Genomic DNA, 18,200 nt, shown 5'->3' with positions numbered 1-18,200 from the left:
CAGGAGTGGTGATAACGGGCAACCCTGTCTGGTACCTCTCTGAAGGGGGAAGTGGGGCGACAGTGTGCCGTTTGTTTGTACTGAGGCAACCGGGGACGAGTATAATAGGCTGACCCAAAGAATAAAACTATTACCGAGGCCAAATCTGTCCATCGCCTCATATAGGTACCTCCACTCGACCCTGTCGAAAGCTTTTTCGGCGTCGAGGGAGACCACTATCTCTGGGGTCTCACTACTCGGTGAATGGATGATGTTAAGGAGACGCCGAGTGTTGTGGGAAGACTGTCGGCCTGGTATGAACCCTGTTTGGTTTACCGAGATAATAGAAGGCGTCACTCGTTGAAGACGGAGCGCAAGGGCTTTAGAGAGGATTTTGAGGTCCACATTCAGGAGTGAAATTGGTCTATAGCTACTACAAAGCAGGGGATCTTTCTCCTTTTTAGACTGTCTCTTCCCGTTCTGCCAAATGTTGGCGTAAGATGGAATAAACTTCTTCCCCATTGCTGTTCTCCTGATACACAGGTCTCATTTAATGTTTTTGTTGGTTAAAGTAGAGTCTGGTCTGTTGCGGTCGGGTTTCCTCTGATATTGTGAACTGCTGCACGCCCTGTAACGTTCCTGCAACCTTATCCAGTCTGTGTGGATTTGATCTTCATGGAGATGGTGTGAAGGTAAGGCCCCTATTTCAACCCGTCTTTTGGTTTCAGTGGGGATAAGTTTTTGAAAGATTAACAATGGGGTTTCCTATTTACTTTTGGTCAAGGGTTTTATAATTCGGGATGCTAGATCTTTAGCAATAAAAGCAGAGTTGGAGGAACTCAATGGGTCACGCAGTATCTGTAGGCTGGCTCGGAGATTTATAGGTTAATTGGCTTTAGTAAACTGTCTCTAGTGTGTAGGATAGTGCTAGTGTATGGGGTAATTGCTGGATTGTGCAGACTCGCTGGGCCAGAGGCTCAGTTAATTGGTTTTAGTAAACTGTCTCTATTGTGTAGGATAGTGCTGGTGTACATGGTAATCGTTGGATTGTGCAGACTCGCTGGGCCAGACGGCCGGTTTCCACACTATCTCTATTTTTTATTCACGGTTCTTTCAATTCGGGGCACTGGAATCTTGAGCATAAACAACAGTGCTGGAGGAACTTGGTGGGTCAGGCAGCATCTGAAGAAATGGACAGATGACTAATCAGGTCGGGAGCCTTCAGACTGAAATACGGGAGAAAGCTGGAAATTAGGTGGGGGTGGGGCACTGCCTGACAGGTGATGGGTGGATACAGGTGAGTGGGTGGATACGGGTTAGTGGGTGATGGGTAGATGGGTGGAGTAAGTGACAAAGGTTGAAGGTGAAAGTGATAAAACGTGTTGGATAAGGACAAGCACTGTGAAATGTAAAGCCAGAGGGAGGTGGGTTGGGAAGGTAAAAGAGAAATATGGGACAAGGAGATGGGAGATGAGTGTACTTCCCTTCACCCCTCCCCCCCCCTAAACACTCTGGTGTGCTAATTAACTCACTGACTAACTCACTAACTAACTCACTAACTAACTAACTAACACTGGTCCTTTCCCTTCCTCTATACGCTCATCTCTCAAGCAGTCCCATATTTCCCTTTTACAGGGGTTGGGCATGCTAGATGCAGGAAGATTGTTCCCGATGTTGGGGAAGTCCAGAACAAGGGGCCACACACAGTTTAAGGATAAGGGGGAGATCCTTTAGGACTGAGATGAGAAAAACATTTTTTTTCACACAGAGAGTGGTAAATCTGTGGAATTCTCTGCCACAGAAGGTAGTTGAGGCCACAGTTCATTGGCTATATTTAAGAGGGAGTTGGATGTGGCCCTTCTGGCTAAAGGGATCAGGGGGTATGGAGAGAAGGCAGGTACAGGATACTGAGTTGGATGATCAGCCATGATCATCTTGAATGGCGGTGCAGGTTCGAAGGGCCGAATGGCCTCTACTCCTGCACCTATTGTCTATGTTTCCCACTCTCTCTTCCAACCATATCTCTCCTAGTTATTTGGCATTTTGTCCCTTACACCTTGAGCCTTTGGCACTCACTCCATCCATAGGCTAATCACGCCTCACATTGAATCTAGAAGTTAGGATGTAATGTTAAAATTGTACAAGGCATTGGTGAGACCAATTCTGGAGTATAGTGTACAATTTTGGTCGCCTAATTATAGGAAAGGTGTCAATAAAATAGACAGAGTACAGAGGAGATTTACTAAAATGTTGCCTGGGTTTCAGCAACTAAGTTACAGAGGAAGGTTGAACAAGTTAGGTCTTTATAAAAAAAATCTTCGTTAATTGATCTTATCTTAACTAATGTTCCTCATAAATATTCTGCTGCTTCTGTTTTTGCAAATGACATCAGTGACCACTGTGTCATTGCAACAGTAAGAAATACAAATGTCCTAAAACAAAACCGCGTGTCATCATAAAGCGGGACATGAAACATTTTGTGGAGCAAGCATTTTTTCATGACCTGTTTCTCTTTGGCTGGGAGAAAATTAATGTAATTCCTGATGTTGAAAATGCCTGGAAATTCTTTTATGATGGTTTTATTGAAATTGTTAACAAGCACGTACCTTTAGGAAGTATAGAATAAGGGGCAGGGATAATGCATGGTTCACGTCAGAGTTATCCGTTTTACTCCATGAGCGCAATGTGGCATGGTCTAAAGCCAGGAGTACTGGTCTTGGATCAGACTGGTTGCTCTTTAGGCAGCTGCGAAATGCAAGCACAGTTGCAATTAGAAAAGCCAAAGCTGATAATTTCCTTACTGAAACTTCAAATAACCTAAACAATCCGTTGAAATTCTGGAAAACCATTAAATCAATAACTGGAAATAAAAATGTTATTGAGCTTCCTCCATGCATTGTCAAATACTCTACCCAAATTTATGAAAAGGCTGACATGCTTGGTTGTTTTAATGAGCATTTCATTGCCTCTGGTTCACTTTTCAACTCTCAAAACACAGCTCAAGGCTCCTCTGCTTGCTCTGATAGTAGTTGTTTTTTTGAGGGACAAGCCTTTACTTTTGACGCTGTTACACTTTCAGAGGTGCATAAGGCCCTGAGATGTTTAGATACAAACAAATCGGCAGGTCCAGACAACCTTGAGCCTTACTTCCTAAAGTTAGCCGCTGATTTTATTGCATTGCCTCTGACTTATCTTTTTAATCTATCCCTGGAGACAAACGAAATTCCCCTTATTTGGAAATCTGCCTTTGTTCTCCCACTGTTAAAAGGGGGGGACCCCACTGTGCTAAACAACTATAGGCCCATCTCCAAACTGTCTGTTTTAATTAAGGTGCTGGAATCTATTGTAAACCAACAACTGAAGGACTTTTTTATCAACTAACAGTATTTTATCTGAATTTCAATCTGGTTTTAGGAAAAAATATAGTACGTCAACAGCTGCTTTAAAAGTAGTAAATGATTTTATTGAATTTTTAGACAATAAGCAACACTGTGCAGCCCTTTTCGTTGACCTATCAAAGGCTTTTGATACTGTTGATCATGCCTTATTGTTACAAAGACTATGCAGCATCGGTTTGTCTGATCAAGCTGTCTGTTGGTTTAAAAACTATATCAGGCAGATCCCAGTGTGTGCGAGCAGAAGGTATTACTTCTAGCTCGCTTAATGTATCCAAGGGTGTGCCACAGGGATCGGTTCTAGGACCTTTATTATTTACTATTTATATTAATAGTCTAGATCATAAAGCTCCGAACGCAAATTTTCACTTTTATGCTGACGACACAGTGATATATTGCTCTGCGTCTACCCCAAATCAGGCTCTCTGTCAGCTCCAAACTGCTTTTAACACTGTGCAACGTAACCTGTGTGATTTAAAACTTGTTTTAAATGCTGACAAGACAAAGCTCATGCTGTTCACTAAAGCTAAATCAAAGCCCTCGGACCTCCCTCCTATCACCACTTTGCAGGGCTCTATGGTTGAATCTGTCTCAATATAAATATCTGGGAATTATAATTGACGATTCTCTCTCTTTTAAACCTCATATCCAGCAACTTGTGAAAAAACTAAAGATAAAATTAGGTTTTTACTTTAGAAACAAATCTTGTTTTTCTTTTGAAGCCAAAAAAAGACTTGTTGCTGCAACGTTTATGTCTGTGTTGGACTATGGTGATGTTTTATATATGAATGCATCTTCAAAATGCCTACAGTCTTTGGACACGGTCTACCACGGAGCACTGAGATTTGTTACCAATTTTAAAACCCTTACGCACCACTGCACTTTGTATGCTCAAGTTGGATGGTTTGCCCTGTCCACCCGCAGTTGGATGGTTTGCCCTGTCCACCCATCATTGGCATATCCTTATTTATAAGACTATCCTCGGTGTTCTTCCTTCATACCTGCAGAAGTATGTAATTCGAAAAAGCACAGGAACTTATCAGCTCCGGTCTGAGGACTTGTTCTTATTAACTGTACCTAAAGTCCGTACTGAACTGGGGAAAAGGGCATTTAGTTATGCTGCTCCCTTCGCATAGAACCAGCTGCAGAATGAACTGAAACTTAAGGAGCTGGTTTCTATAAACAGATTTAAATCCCTTCTTAATGATGTTGAAGCGGGCTCTTCTGTTTGTACATGCTTTGTTTGATGATGTTCTGACTGTGACTCTATTTATATGTTCTCTGTTGTTTTTTTTTAAATTATTGTCTGTAACTGTGGAACTGTGCTGTTGCCTGTCTTGGCCAGGACTCTCTTGTAAAATAGATTTTTAATCTCAATGAGACTTCTCCTGGTTAAATAAAGGTTAAATAAAATAAAATAAAAAAATAAATTTATTCTCTGGAGCGCAGAAGGTTAAGGGCGGCACTTGATAGAGGTCTTTAAAATGATGAGAGGGATAGACAGAGTTGACGTGGATAAGCTTTTCCCATTGATAGTAGGGAAGCTTCAAACAAGAGGACATGACTTGCGAATTAAGGGACAGAAGTTTAGGGGTAACATGAGGGGGAACTTCTTTACTCAGAGAATGGTAGCTGTGTGGAATGATCTTCCAGTGGAAGTGGTGGAGGCAGGTTGGATTTTATCATTTAAAAATAAATTGGATAGGTATATGGAGGGTTATGGTCTGAGTGCAGGTAGATGGGACTAGGGTAGAATAAGTGTTCGGTACGGACTAGAAGGGCAGAATGGCCTGTTTCCGTACTGGAATTGTTATTTGAACTGCCTGGATGCTCTTATCTGTTTCTGTTTGTCCACAGGGTATCAATGTCCATGATAAAGGGTACAGTATCAGGGGCAGTGTCGGGGAGAACACAAGGTTTCACAAATGGTATGGTATAAGGGGCAGTGTCGGGGAGAACACTTCATGTGACATGGTAAGTTTCACATTATGGACACAGTGTGGAAACAGGCCCTTTGGCCCACTGAGTCCGCTCCGACCAGCGATCCCCGCACATTAACACTGTCCCGCACACACTAGGGACAATGTTACATTTATACCAAGTCAATTAACCTACAAACCTGCACATCTTTGGATAGTGGGAGGAAAGTGAAGATCTCTGAGAAAACCCACTTGGTCACTGGGAGAACGTGCAAACTCCGTACATAACCGGTGTCTCTGGCGCTGTAAGGCAACAACTCTACCGCTGTGCCACTGTGCTGCCCTTCAACAAAGCTGGCATGTTGCTGTGCCAGTGAATTACAGTAGTCGATATATTCTGCTACCCTGTAGGGTTCAATACAATCCTTTCAATGGCTGATTCTGTTTCTCATGACATTGAATTTCAATTGGAATCTCTTCCTCTCTAGGTGTCCAGTGTGAAGGAGGATGTCAGCAGACTTCAAATCACGAACGTGACATTGGTTTGTTGTGCATATAACTTGGTCTATGTGAATATGGTTATGGAGTTGGTACAAAGGTAAGGCCCCTGTTTAGAACCTTCTCTTGGGCTTCAGTGTGGATGACGGTTTGGGAAAGATTAACAATTGTTTTCTCTAATTGAGCTCAGCCTGTCTCAGCTTGGGGCCCATTTTAGTTTAAAGATTATATTGCCCCTTCCCCTCGTTAGGGTTTATTCACTAAAGTTGTGGTCTGGGCCTACTTGAAGGAGTTTAACAGGGACCACTCGTATGTACTTGTGTCTCTATTTAGTAGTGAGTTTCTGCCTGTACCTGGGGCCGTTGGTCAGGGTGGGGACAGTGAGGGGGATAGATATTGGGGGGTGAGATATTGGTCCCACCTGCCAATGTAGTGGATACCCCTCCGCCAGCATGATACCAGTGATCACCTTCTCCTGTCACCACTTGACTGGATGGCGCTGCCTTCTGTCTCTGGGCTTTGCGTGGTGTGTACTTGTGCTTGAGGATACGGTGACCTGAAGACTTGTCCAATCTGAGGTCTTGACTGGGGAACAGCCACTTTGGTCTGGCCCATGAGATCATTACCCTTGTCCAAATCCATTTGTCTTCATTAGGCTCCCCACTTCCTCATTGTCTTGGCCTTCATCCTAACAGGGATTTATTCTGGGTTTTGGCCATGCCATGGAACAAATAAACAGTGCTGCCAGAATTCAGCGGGTCAGGCAACATCTGTGGAGGAAATGGACAGATGACTTATCAGCTTGGAAGCCTTCAGACTGGAGTAGTGGGAGAAGGTTGGAAAAGGGGAATGAGGCAAAGCTTGGCAAGTGATGGGTGGATACAGGTGAAGGGATGATGGGCAGATGGTGGAGAAAGGGACAAAGGCTAGAGGTGAAAAGATGACAAAACATTCCAGAGATGTGAAATGTAAAACTGGAGCGAGGTATGGGGGTGCAGTTGGCCGGGTGCAGTGGGCCGGGTGTAATGGGACCAGATGGGATAAAAGGGAATGTGATATGGGGATGAGTGTACTGATGAAGGGACACCCCCACTTTCCCTACACTCCCCACCCTGGCGTGCATCTCACTCAACACTCCGGTCACTGTACTCCTTTCCCCTCTAATGTACGCTCATCACTGTCCCACATTCCCCTCTTTCCCAGATCCCTCCCTCTGGCTTTGCATGTCACACCTCTTCTTGTCTGACACTTGTCTCCTCTTCACCTCTAGCCTTTGTCACTACTCCCCTATCTGCTAATCAGCCCCATCTATATCTAGCTTCACTCACCAGGCTTTGTCCTGCTCCCATCTCTTTCCAGTTTTCTCCCAACTCCTTCTGTCTGAAGAAAGGTCCTGATCTGAAACATCTGTCCATTCCTTTGCAGTCGGGCAGATGGTGCCTGACCCACTGAGTACCTCCAGTACTGTTTCTGACCTAGTTATTCCTTGGTTAAAGTTACCTGAGGGAAAGTGAGTTTAATAGTCATGGCTCTTGAGTCTTATTACAATTTACTAATCCTGCCCCTTCCATTCGCCCAACTGTAGTTCTTTTGAGTTGGTCTAAATATATATTTGGTTTGGCGAGTGTCTGCGTTGTTGCAATCTGTTTGCTCTGAATAATTTGTGTTTGTTTCCACCCAGGATCTCCAAGGACTGGAACTGTGATGCTGGAAGTGTCTACTGGGGTTAGACTGTCTCTTCCCGTTCTGCCAAATGTTGGCGTAAGATGGAATAAACTTCTTCCCCATTGCTGTTCTCCTGATACACAAGTCTCATTTCATGTTTTTGTCGGTTAAAGTAGAGTCTGGTCTGTTGCGGTCGGGTTTCCTCTGATATTGTGAACTGCTGCACGCCCTGTAACGTTCCTGCAACCTTATCCAGTCTGTCTGGATTTGATCTTCATGGAGATGGTGTGAAGGTAAAGCCCCTATTTCAACCCGTCTTTTGGTTTCAGTGGGGATAAGTTTTTGAAAGATTAACAATGGGGTTTCCTATTTACTTTTGGTCAGGGGTTTTATAATTCGGGATGCTAGATCTTTAGCAATAAAAGCAGAGTTGGAGGAACTCAATGGGTCACGCAGTATCTGTAGGCTGGCTCGGAGATTTATAGGTTAATTGGTTTTAGTAAACTGTCTCTAGTGTGTAGGATAGTGCTAGTGTATGGGGTAATCGCTGGATTGTGCAGACTCGCTGGGCCAGAGGCTCAGTTAATTGGTTTTAGTAAACTGTCTCTATTGTGTAGGATAGTGCTGGTGTACATGGTAATCGTTGGATTGTGCAGACTCGCTGGGCCAGATGGCCGGTTTCCACACTATCTCTAATTCTTTTTTTATTCACGGTTCTTTCAATTCGGGGCACTGGAATCTTGAGCAAAAACAACAGTGCTGGAGGAACTTGGTGGGTCAGGCAGCATCTGAAGAAATGGACAGATGACTAATCAGGTCGGGAGCCTTCAGACTGAAATACGGGAGAAAGCTGGAAATGAGGTGGGGGTAGGGCACTGCCTGACAGGTGATGGGTGGATACAGGTGAGTGGGTGGATACGGGTTAGCGGGTGATGGGTAGATGGGTGGATTAAGTGACAAAGGCTGAAGGTGAAAGTGATAAAACGTGTTGGATAAGGACAAGAACTGTGAAATGTAAAACCAGAGGGAGGTGGGTTGGGAAGGTAAAAGAGAAATATGGGACAAGGAGATGGGAGATGAGTGTACCTCCCTTCACCCCCCCAACACTCTGGTGTGTGCTAATTAACTAATTGACTAACAAACTAACTCATTAACTAACTAACTCACTAACTAACAAACTAACACTGGTCCTTTCCCTTCCTCTGTACGCTCATCTCTCAAGCAGTCCCATATTTCCCTTTTACAGGGGGGTTGGGCATGCTAGATGCAGGAAGATTGTTCCCGATGTTGGGGAAGTCCAGAACAAGGGGCCACACACAGTTTAAGGATAAGGGGGAAATCCTTTAGGACCGAGATGAGAAAAACATATTTTTTCACACACAGAGAGTGGTAAATCTGTGGAATTCTCTGCCACAGAAGGTAGTTGAGGCCACAGTTCATTGGCTATATTTAAGAGGCAGTTGGATGTGGCCCTTGTGGCTAAAGGGATCAGTGGGTATGAAGAGAAGGCAGGTACAGGATACTTAGTTGGATGATCAGCCATGATCATATTGAATGGCGGTGCAGGTTCGAAGGGCCGAATGGCCTCTACACCTGCACCTATTGTCTATGTTTCCCACTCTCTCTTCCACCCATATCTCTCCTAGTTATTTGGCATTTTGTTCCTTTCACCTTGAGCCTTTGGCACTCACTCCATCCATAGGCTAATCACGCCTCACATTGAATCTAGAAGTTGGGATGTAATGTTAAAATTGTACAAGGCATTGGTGAGACCAATTCTGGAGTATAGTGTACAATTTTGGTCGCCTGATTATAGGAAAGGTGTCAACAAAATAGACAGAGTACAGAGGAGATTTACTAGAATGTTGCCTGGGTTTCAGCAACTAAGTTACAGAGGAAGGTTGAACAAGTTAGGTCTTTATTCTCTGGAGCACAGAAGGTTAAGGGGGGGACTTGAAAGAGGTCTTTAAAATGATGAGAGGGATAGACAGAGTTGACGTGGATAAGCTTTTCCCATTGAGAGTAGGGAAGCTTCAAACAAGAGGACATGACTTGCGAATTAAGGGACAGAAGTTTAGGGGTAACATGAGGGGGAACTTCTTTACTCGGAGAATGGTAGCTGTGTGGAATGATCTTCCAGTGGAAGTGGTAGAGGCAGGTTGGATTTTATCATTTAAGAATAAATTGGATAGGTATATGGAGGGTTATGGTCTGAGTGCAGGTAGATGGGACTAGGGTAGAATAAGTGTTCGGCACGGACTAGAAGGGCAGAATGGCCTGTTTCCATGCTGGAATTGTTATTTGAACTGCCTGGATGCTCTTATCTGTTTGTCTGTCCACAGGGTATCAATGTCCATGATAAAGGGTATAGTATCAGGGGCAGTGTCGGGGAGAACACAAGGTTTCACAAATGGTATGGTATAAGGGGCAGTGTCGGGGAGAACACTTCATGTGACATGGTAAGTTTCACATTATGGACACAGTGTGGAAACAGGCCCTTTGGCCCACTGAGTCCGCTCCGACCAGCGATCCCCGCACATTAACACCGTCCTACACACACTAGGGACAATGTTACATTTATACCAAGTCAATTAACCTACAAACCTGCACATTTTTGGATAGTGGGGGGAAAGTGAAGATCTCTGAGAAAACCCACTTGGTCACTGGGAGAACGTGCAAACTCCGTACAGAACCCGTGTCTCTGGCGCAGTAAGGCAACAACTCTACTGCTGTGCCACTGTGCTGCCCTTCAACAAAGCTGGCATGTTGCTGTGCCAGTGAATTACAGTAGTCGATGTATTCTGCTACCCTGTAGGGTTCACTACAATCCTTTCAATGGCTGATCCTGTTTCTCATGACATTGAATTTCAATTGGAATCTCTTCCTCTCTAGGTGTCCAGTGTGAAGGAGGATGTCAGCTGACTTCAAATCACTAACGTGACATTGGATTGTTTTGTATATAACTTGGTCTATGTTAATATGGTTATGGAGTTGGTACAAAGGTAAGGCCCCTGTTTAGACCCTTCTCTTGGGCTTCAGTGTGGATGAAGGTTTGGGAAAGATTAACGATTGTTTTCTCTAATTGGGCTCAGCCCGTCTCAGCTTGGGGCCCACTTTAGTTTAAAGATTATATTGCCCCTTCCCCTCGTTAGGGTTTATTCACTAAAGTTGTGGTCTGGGCCTACTTGAAGGAGTTTAACAGGGACCACTCGTATGTACTTGTGTCTCTATTTAGTAGTGAGTTTCTGCCTGTACCTGGGGCTGTTGGTCAGGGTGGGGACAGTGAGGGGGATAGATATTGGGAGGGGGTGAGATATTGGTTCCACATGCCAATGTAGTGGATTCCCCTCCGCCAGCATGATACCAGTGATCACCTTCTCCTGTCACCACTTGACTGGATGGTGCTGCCTTCTGTCTCTGGGCTTTGCGTGGTGTGTACTTGTGCTTGAGGATACGGTGACCTGAAGACTTGTCCAATCTGAGGTCTTGACTGGGGAACAGCCACTTTGGTCTGGCCCATGAGATCATTTCCCTTGTCCAAATCCATTTGTCTTCATTAGGCTCCCCACTTCCTCATTGTCTTGGCCTTCATCCTAACAGGGATTTATTCTGGGTTTTGACCATGCCATGGAACAAATAAACAGTGCTGGCAGAATTCAGCGGGTCAGGCAACATCTGTGGAGGAAATGGACAGATGACTTATCAGCTTGGAAGCCTTCAGACTGGAGTAGTGGGAGAAGGTTGGAAAATGGAAATGGGGCAAAGCTTGGCAAGTGATGGGTGGATACAGGTGAAGGGATGATGGGCAGATGGTGGAGAAGGGGACAAAGGCTAGAGGTGAAAAGATGACAAAACATTCCGGAGATGTGAAATGTAAACCTGGAGCGAGGTATGGGGGTGCAGTTGGCCGGGTGCAGTGGGCCGGGTGTAATGGGACCAGACGGGATAAAAGGGAATGTGATTTGGAGATGGGGATGAGTGTACTGATGAAGGGACACCCCCACTTTCCCTACACTCCCCACCCTGGCGTGCACCTCACTCAACACTCCGGTCACTGTACTCCTTTCCCCTCTAATGTACGCTCATCACTGTCCCACATTCCCCTCTTTCCCAGATCCCTCCCTCTGGCTTTGCATGTCACACCTCTTCTTGTCTGACACTTGTCTCCTCTTCACCTCTAGCCTTTGTTACTACTCCCCTATCTGCTAATCAGCCCCCAACTGTATCCAGGCTTTGTCCTGCTCCCATCTCTCTCCAGCTTTCTCCCAACTCCATCAGTCTGAAGAAAGGTCCTGATCTGAAACATCTGTCCATTCCTTTGCAGTCGGGCAGATGGTGCCTGACCCACTGAGTACCTCCAGCACTGTTTCTGACCTAGTTATTCCTTGGTTAAAGTTATCTGAGGGAAAGTGAGTTTAATAGTCATGGCTCTTGAGTCTTATTACAATTTATTAATCCTGCCCCTCCCATTCGCCCAACTGTAGTTCTTTAGAGTTGGTCTAAATGTATATTTGGTTTGGCGAGTGTCTGCGTTGCTGCAATCTGTTTGCTCTGAATAATTTGTGTTTGTTTCCACCCAGGATCTCCAGAGACTGGAACTGTGCTGCTGGAAGTGTCTACTGGGGTTAGACTGTCTCTTCCCGTTCTGATTTAAATATTTTTATTTGAATTTCCCAGCAATTTGCATACATACAATGATAACAGAGAGTGACAGTCAAGGCATAATTGTGCAACAGTATGTAAGCGACCCTCAAAGCCCTTACCCACCTTCAACCCACCCAAATCAGGTCGGAACCAAACGGGGACAAAGAACACTCACATACGTACACATCCACACAAATATGGTAAGATAAACGAAACAAAAAGTACTAAAATTAAAAAAAATAAAATAAAAATAAAAAAAGGGGGTCACTAATAACAGTAAATAAGTAATTAATTAAATAAATAAGTGTGGGAGAGGGGGGTTAAGGGGAGAGCAGCTGCAGTAGAGCAGAACAATGGTGGAGAGCACTCAGTCCTCTTCCGAGTGCGGGGACAAGTTGAGAGAGTTAACAAGTTCCAAGAAAGGGTTCCATGTATCTAGGAATGTCTTGGTAGAGCCTTTGAGAGAGAACCTAAGTTTTTCAAGCTTTAAATTTTAAAGCACCTCCTTAATCCAGCGGGCGTGTGTCGGGGGACAGGTGAGCCTCCAGTTAAGCAAGATCAGTCTCCGGGCTAACAAGGTTGTAAAAGCTAGGACCCGTTTCACCGCAACAGAGAGGTTGGTGTTGGGAGGGGTACCGAAAATGGCTGACAGTGGGTTTGGAGGAATAGTGTGGCCGTAGGCTCTGCTTATCGTCGAAAGCACTCCTCCAAAAGGCTGCTAGCTTGGGGCAAGACCAAAACATATGGCTATGGTTGGCAGGAGATTGATTACATCTGTTGCAGGTGTCCCTAACAGCGGGGTAAATTCTAGATAATCTTGCATTTGTGTAGTGGACTTTGTGAAGGACTTTGCATTGGATTAGGCCATGACGGGCACATATGGAGGAAGAATGGATCAAATCCAAGGCAGAGTCCCATTGCTGGTCTGTTAGTTTCGTATTCAGCTCGCCCTCCCACGCAGCTTTTAATGAGGTATGAGGTTTCAATATAACCGACCCTAACAAGTTATACAAAACAGAGATGCATTTCTTCCGGTGGGGATCTAGAGCTAAGATGGTATCGGTCAGGGTTTCAGGGGGCCGATTTGGGAAATGGGGGAATGTCTTCTTCACAAAATCCCTAATCTGGAAATAACGAAAAAGGTGGGAGTTTGGGAGGCTATAGTTGGAAGGGAGCTCCGCAAAGGACGAAAAGATGCCATCCTTGTATAGGTTTTTGATACTACTGATACCGTTGCTATGCCAGGTTTTGAATGCGTGGTCTGTACTTGAAGGTTTAAAGATGTGGTTTTTAAGCAGTGGGGTCAAGATAGAAGGGCCTTGTAAACCGAAGTTTTTCCTGAGTTGACTCCGTATCTTGAGCGAGAGGGACGCAATTGGGCCTGCACCCACAGGTGTTATAGGAAGGGGGAGTTGGGAGCATAGGACAGACCGCAACGGGAGATGTGAACTCGCCTTTTCCATGTTTACCCAGGTCGGTAGGTGGTCGCAATCATCATTCATCCAATACAGGAGTTTTTGCAAGTTAGCTGCCTAATAGTATCGCCTAAGGTCAGGAAGTGCCAAACCGCCGTCACTCTTGGGAGACTGCATTATCGCCTTTCTGATTCTAGCCAGTTTGCTACCCAATAAAAATATAGATATTGTCCTTTCTAATTAATCAAAAAAAGATTTAGTGATAAGTATAGGGACGTGCTGGAAAAGATACAGGAATTTGGGTTGGACGACCATCTTGACCAGATTTATCCGGCCCACGAGGGATAGCGGTAAAACTGACCAGCGGTCAAAATCTCTTTCAGCTTTCTCAACCAGAGGCAGAAAGTTTGTGCGGAACATATCAGATAAGGGTGTTGTGATAAAGACGCCGAGGTAGCGAAACCCGTCCTCTGTCCATTTGAATGAGGTTAAAGAGCGAGGGAGCTGCTTAGCCAATGAGTTAATCGGTAATAGCTCACTCTTTTGGTAGTTAAGTTTATAACCAGAATACGCGCCAAACCGTTCTAAAATATTCGTAATCACAGGGAGAGAGCTGACTGGGTTCGAGATGTACAGGAGCAGGTCATCCGCATACAGTGAGACTTTATGAGTTGTGTCGAACCGTGTAATACCTTTAAAGCCCTTCTCTGAGCGTAACCAGACCGCCAAGGGTTCTATCGCGACAGCAAACAGAAGTGGTGATAACGGGCAACCCTGTCTGGTACCTCTCTGAAGGGGGAAGTGGGGCGACAGTGTGCCGTTTGTTTGTACTGAGGCACCCGGGGACGAGTATAATAGGCTGACCCAAAGAATAAAACTGTTACCGAGGCCAAATCTGTCCATCGCCTCATATAGGTACCTCCACTCGACCCTGTCGAAAGCTTTTTCGGCGTCGAGGGAGACCACTATCTCCGGGGTCTCACTACACGGTGAATGGATGATGTTAAGGAGACGCTGAGTATTGTGGGAAGACTGTCGGCCTGGTATGAACCCTGTTTGGTTTAACGAGATAATAGAAGGCGTCACTCGTTGAAGACGGAGCGCAAGGGCTTTAGAGGGGATTTTGAGGTCCACATTCAGGAGTGAAATTGGTCTATAGCTACTACAAAGCAGGGGATCTTTCTCCTTTTTAGACTGTCTCTTCCCGTTCTGCCAAATGTTGGCGTAAGATGGAATAAACTTCTTCCCCATTGCTGTTCTCCTGATACACAAGTCTCATTTCATGTTTTTGTCGGTTAAAGTAGAGTCTGGTCTGTTGCGGTCGGGTTTCCTCTGATATTGTGAACTGCTGCACGCCCTGTAACGTTCCTGCAACCTTATCCAGTCTCTCTGGATTTGATCTTCATGGAGATGGTGTGAAGGTAAGGCCCCTATTTCAACCCCTCTTTTGGTTTAAGTGGGGATAAGTTTTTGAAAGATTAACAATGGGGTTTCCTATTTACTTTTGGTCAAGGGTTTTATAATTCGGGATGCTAGATCTTTAGCAATAAAAGCAGAGTTGGAGGAACTCAATGGGTCACGCAGTATCTGTAGGCTGGCTCGGAGATTTATAGGTTAATTGGTTTTAGTAAACTGTCTCTAGTGTATAGGATAATGCTAGTGTACGGGGTAATCGCTGGATTGTGCAGACTGTTAATTGGTTTTAGTAAACTGTCTCTAGTGTGTAGGATAGTGCTAGTGTATGGGGTAATTGCTGGATTGTGCAGACTCGCTGGGCCAGAGGCTCATGTAGGTTAATTGGTTTTAGTAAACTGTCTCTAGTGTGTAGGATAGTGTTAGTGTATGGGGTAATCGCTGGATTGTACAGACTCGCTGGGCCAGACGGCCGGTTTCCACACTATCTCTAATTATTTTTTATTCACGGTTCTTTCAATTCGGGGCACTGGAATCTTGAGCAAAAACAACAGTGCTGGAGGAACTTGGTGGGTCAGGCAGCATCTGAAGAAATGGACAGATGACTAATCAGGTCGGGAGCCTTCAGACTGAAATACGGGAGAAAGCTGGAAATGAGGTGGGGGTGGGGCACTGCCTGACAGGTGATGGGTGGATACAGGTGAGTGGGTGGATACGGGTTAGTGGGTGATGGGTAGATGGGTGGAGTAAGTGACAAAGGCTGAAGGTGAAAGTGATAAAACGTGTTGGATAAGGACAAGCACTGTGAAATGTAAAGTCAGAGGGAGGTGGGTTGGGAAGGTAAAAGGGAAATATGGGACAAGATTCAGATTCAGATTCAGATTCAATTTTAATTGTCATTGTCAGTGTACAGTACAGAGACAACGAAATGCATTCGGGAGATGAGTGTACTTCCCTTAACCCCCCCCCCCCCCCCCAACACTCTGGTGTGCTAATTAACTAATTGACTGACTAACTAACTAACTCATTAACTAACTAACTCACTAACTAACAAACTAACACTGGTCCTTTCCCTTCTTCTGTACGCTCATCTCTCAAGCAGTCCCATATTTCCCTTTTACAGAGGTTGGGCATGCTAGATGCAGGAAGATTGTTCCCGATGTTGGCGAAGTCCAGAACAAGGGGCCACACACAGTTTAAGGATAAGGGGGAAATTCTTTAGGACCGAGATGAGAAAAACATATTTTTTCACACAGAGAGTGGTAAATCTGTGAATTCTCCACCACAGAAGGTAGTTGAGGCCACAGTTCATTGGCTATATTTAAGAGGGAGTTAGATGTGGCCCTTGTGGCTAAAGGGATCAGGGGGTATGGAGAGAAGGCAGTTACAGGATACTGAGTTGGATGATCAGCCATGATCATATTGAATGGCGGTGCAGGTTCGAAGGGCCGAATGGCCTCTACACCTGCACCTATTGTCTATGTTTCCCACTCTCTCTTCCACCCGTATCTCTCCTAGTTTGGCATTTTGTCCCTTTCACCTTGAGCCTTTGGCACCATCTCCATCCATAGGCTAATCACGCCTCACATTGAATCTAGAAGTTGGGATGTAATGTTAAAATTGTACAAGGCATTGGTGAGACCAATTCTGGAGTATAGTGTACAATTTTGGTCGCCTGATTATAGGAAAGGTGTCAACAAAATAGACAGAGTACAGAGGAGATTTATTAGAATGTTGCCTGGGTTTCAGCAACTAAGTTACAGAGAAAGGTTGAACAAGTTAGGTCGTTATTCTCTGGAGCGCAGAAGGTTAAGGGGGGGACTTGATAGAGGTCTTTAAAATGATGAGAGGGATAGACAGAGTTGACGTGGATAAGCTTTTCCCATTGAGAGTAGGGAAGATTCAAATAAGAGGACATGACTTGCGAATTAAGGGACAGAAGTTTAGGGGTAACATGAGGGGGAACTTCTTTACTCGGAGAGTCGTAGCTGTGTGGAATGAGCTTCCCGTGGAAATGGAGGAGGCAGGTTCGATTTTATCATTTAAAAATAAATTGGATGTTATATGGACGGGAAAGGAATGGAAGGTTATGGTCTGAGTGCAGGTAGATGGGACTAGGGGAGAATAAGTGTTCGGCACGGACTAGAAGGGCCGAGATGGCCTGTTTCTGTGTTGTAATTGTTATATGGTACCACCTATTTACTTGCTGGCTTTGTCCTGCGTGCCTTTGCCTCTTTTCATTCTCTTTCATCAGTCTGAGGAAGGTTGCTGACCTGAGATGTCATCTGTCCATTCCACTTGCAGTCAGGCAGATTGTGCTTGAACTGCTGAATGCCTCCAGCACTTTGTCTTTGGACAGAGCCATGTTCCCTGGTTGTAGTTGGCTCCTGTTCCTCCTAATTTGAGGAAGGACATCCTTGTGATTGAGGCAGTGCAGTGTAGGTTCACCAGATTGATCCCTGGGATGGCGGGACTGTCATATGAGGAAAGACTGAAAAGACTAGGCTTGTATTCACTGGAGTTTAGAAGGGTGAGGGGGGGGGGGGGTCTTATAGAAACTTGCAAAAGGACTGGACAAGCTAGATGCAGGAAAAATGTTCCCAATGTTGGGCGAGTCCAGAACCAGGGGCCACAGTCTTAGAATAAAGAGGAGGTCATTTAAGAAACCTGAGAAAAAAAAACCTTTTCACCCAGATAGTTGTGAATTTGTGGAATTCCCTGCCACAGAGGGCAGTGGAGGTCAAATCACTGGATAGATTTAAGAGAGAGTTAGATAGAGCTCTAGGGGCTAGTGGAGCCAAGGGATATGGGGAGAAGGCAGGCACGGGTTATTGATTGGGGATGATCGGCCATGATCACAATGAATTGCGGTGCAGGCTCGAAGGGCCGAATGGCCTCCTCCTGCACCTATTGTCTATGTTACAGGGAAAGTAGAGTTTAATATTTGTGGTGCATTAATTTGACTGTTTTGTACATTTTTGTCAGCTCTCGGGATCTGGTCTATCTGGAGATTACTTTAAGGGTGGCCTGTTTCCATACTGGAATTGTTATTTGAACTGCCTGGATGCTCTTATCTGTTTCTGTTTGTCCACAGGGTATCAATGTCCATGATAAAGGATACAGTATCAGGGGCAGTGTCGGGGAGAACACAAGGTTTCACAAATGGTATGGTATAAGGGGCAGTGTCGGGGAGAACACTTCATGTGACATGGTAAGTTTCACATTATGGACCCAGTGTGGAAACAGGCCCTTTGGCCCACTGAGTCCGCTCC

At 45.1% G+C, this 18,200-nt stretch overlaps 1 long non-coding RNA gene across 1 annotated transcript; it reads left to right on the top strand.

The window, feature by feature from the left end:
• Positions 1-5,250: 5,250 nt before the first annotated feature.
• On the top strand, positions 5,251-7,489 carry LOC116984023. The gene is made up of 3 exons (XR_004414862.1): positions 5,251-5,348; positions 5,782-5,835; positions 7,473-7,489. It is a non-coding gene; the product is annotated as an uncharacterized LOC116984023 (long non-coding RNA).
• Positions 7,490-18,200: the final 10,711 nt, after the last annotated feature.

The sequence above is a fragment of the Amblyraja radiata genome, chromosome 2 (assembly GCF_010909765.2).
Source record: "Amblyraja radiata isolate CabotCenter1 chromosome 2, sAmbRad1.1.pri, whole genome shotgun sequence".
NCBI classification, from domain to species: domain Eukaryota; kingdom Metazoa; phylum Chordata; class Chondrichthyes; order Rajiformes; family Rajidae; genus Amblyraja; species Amblyraja radiata.
This window is presented reverse-complemented; position numbering and strand designations above follow the sequence as displayed.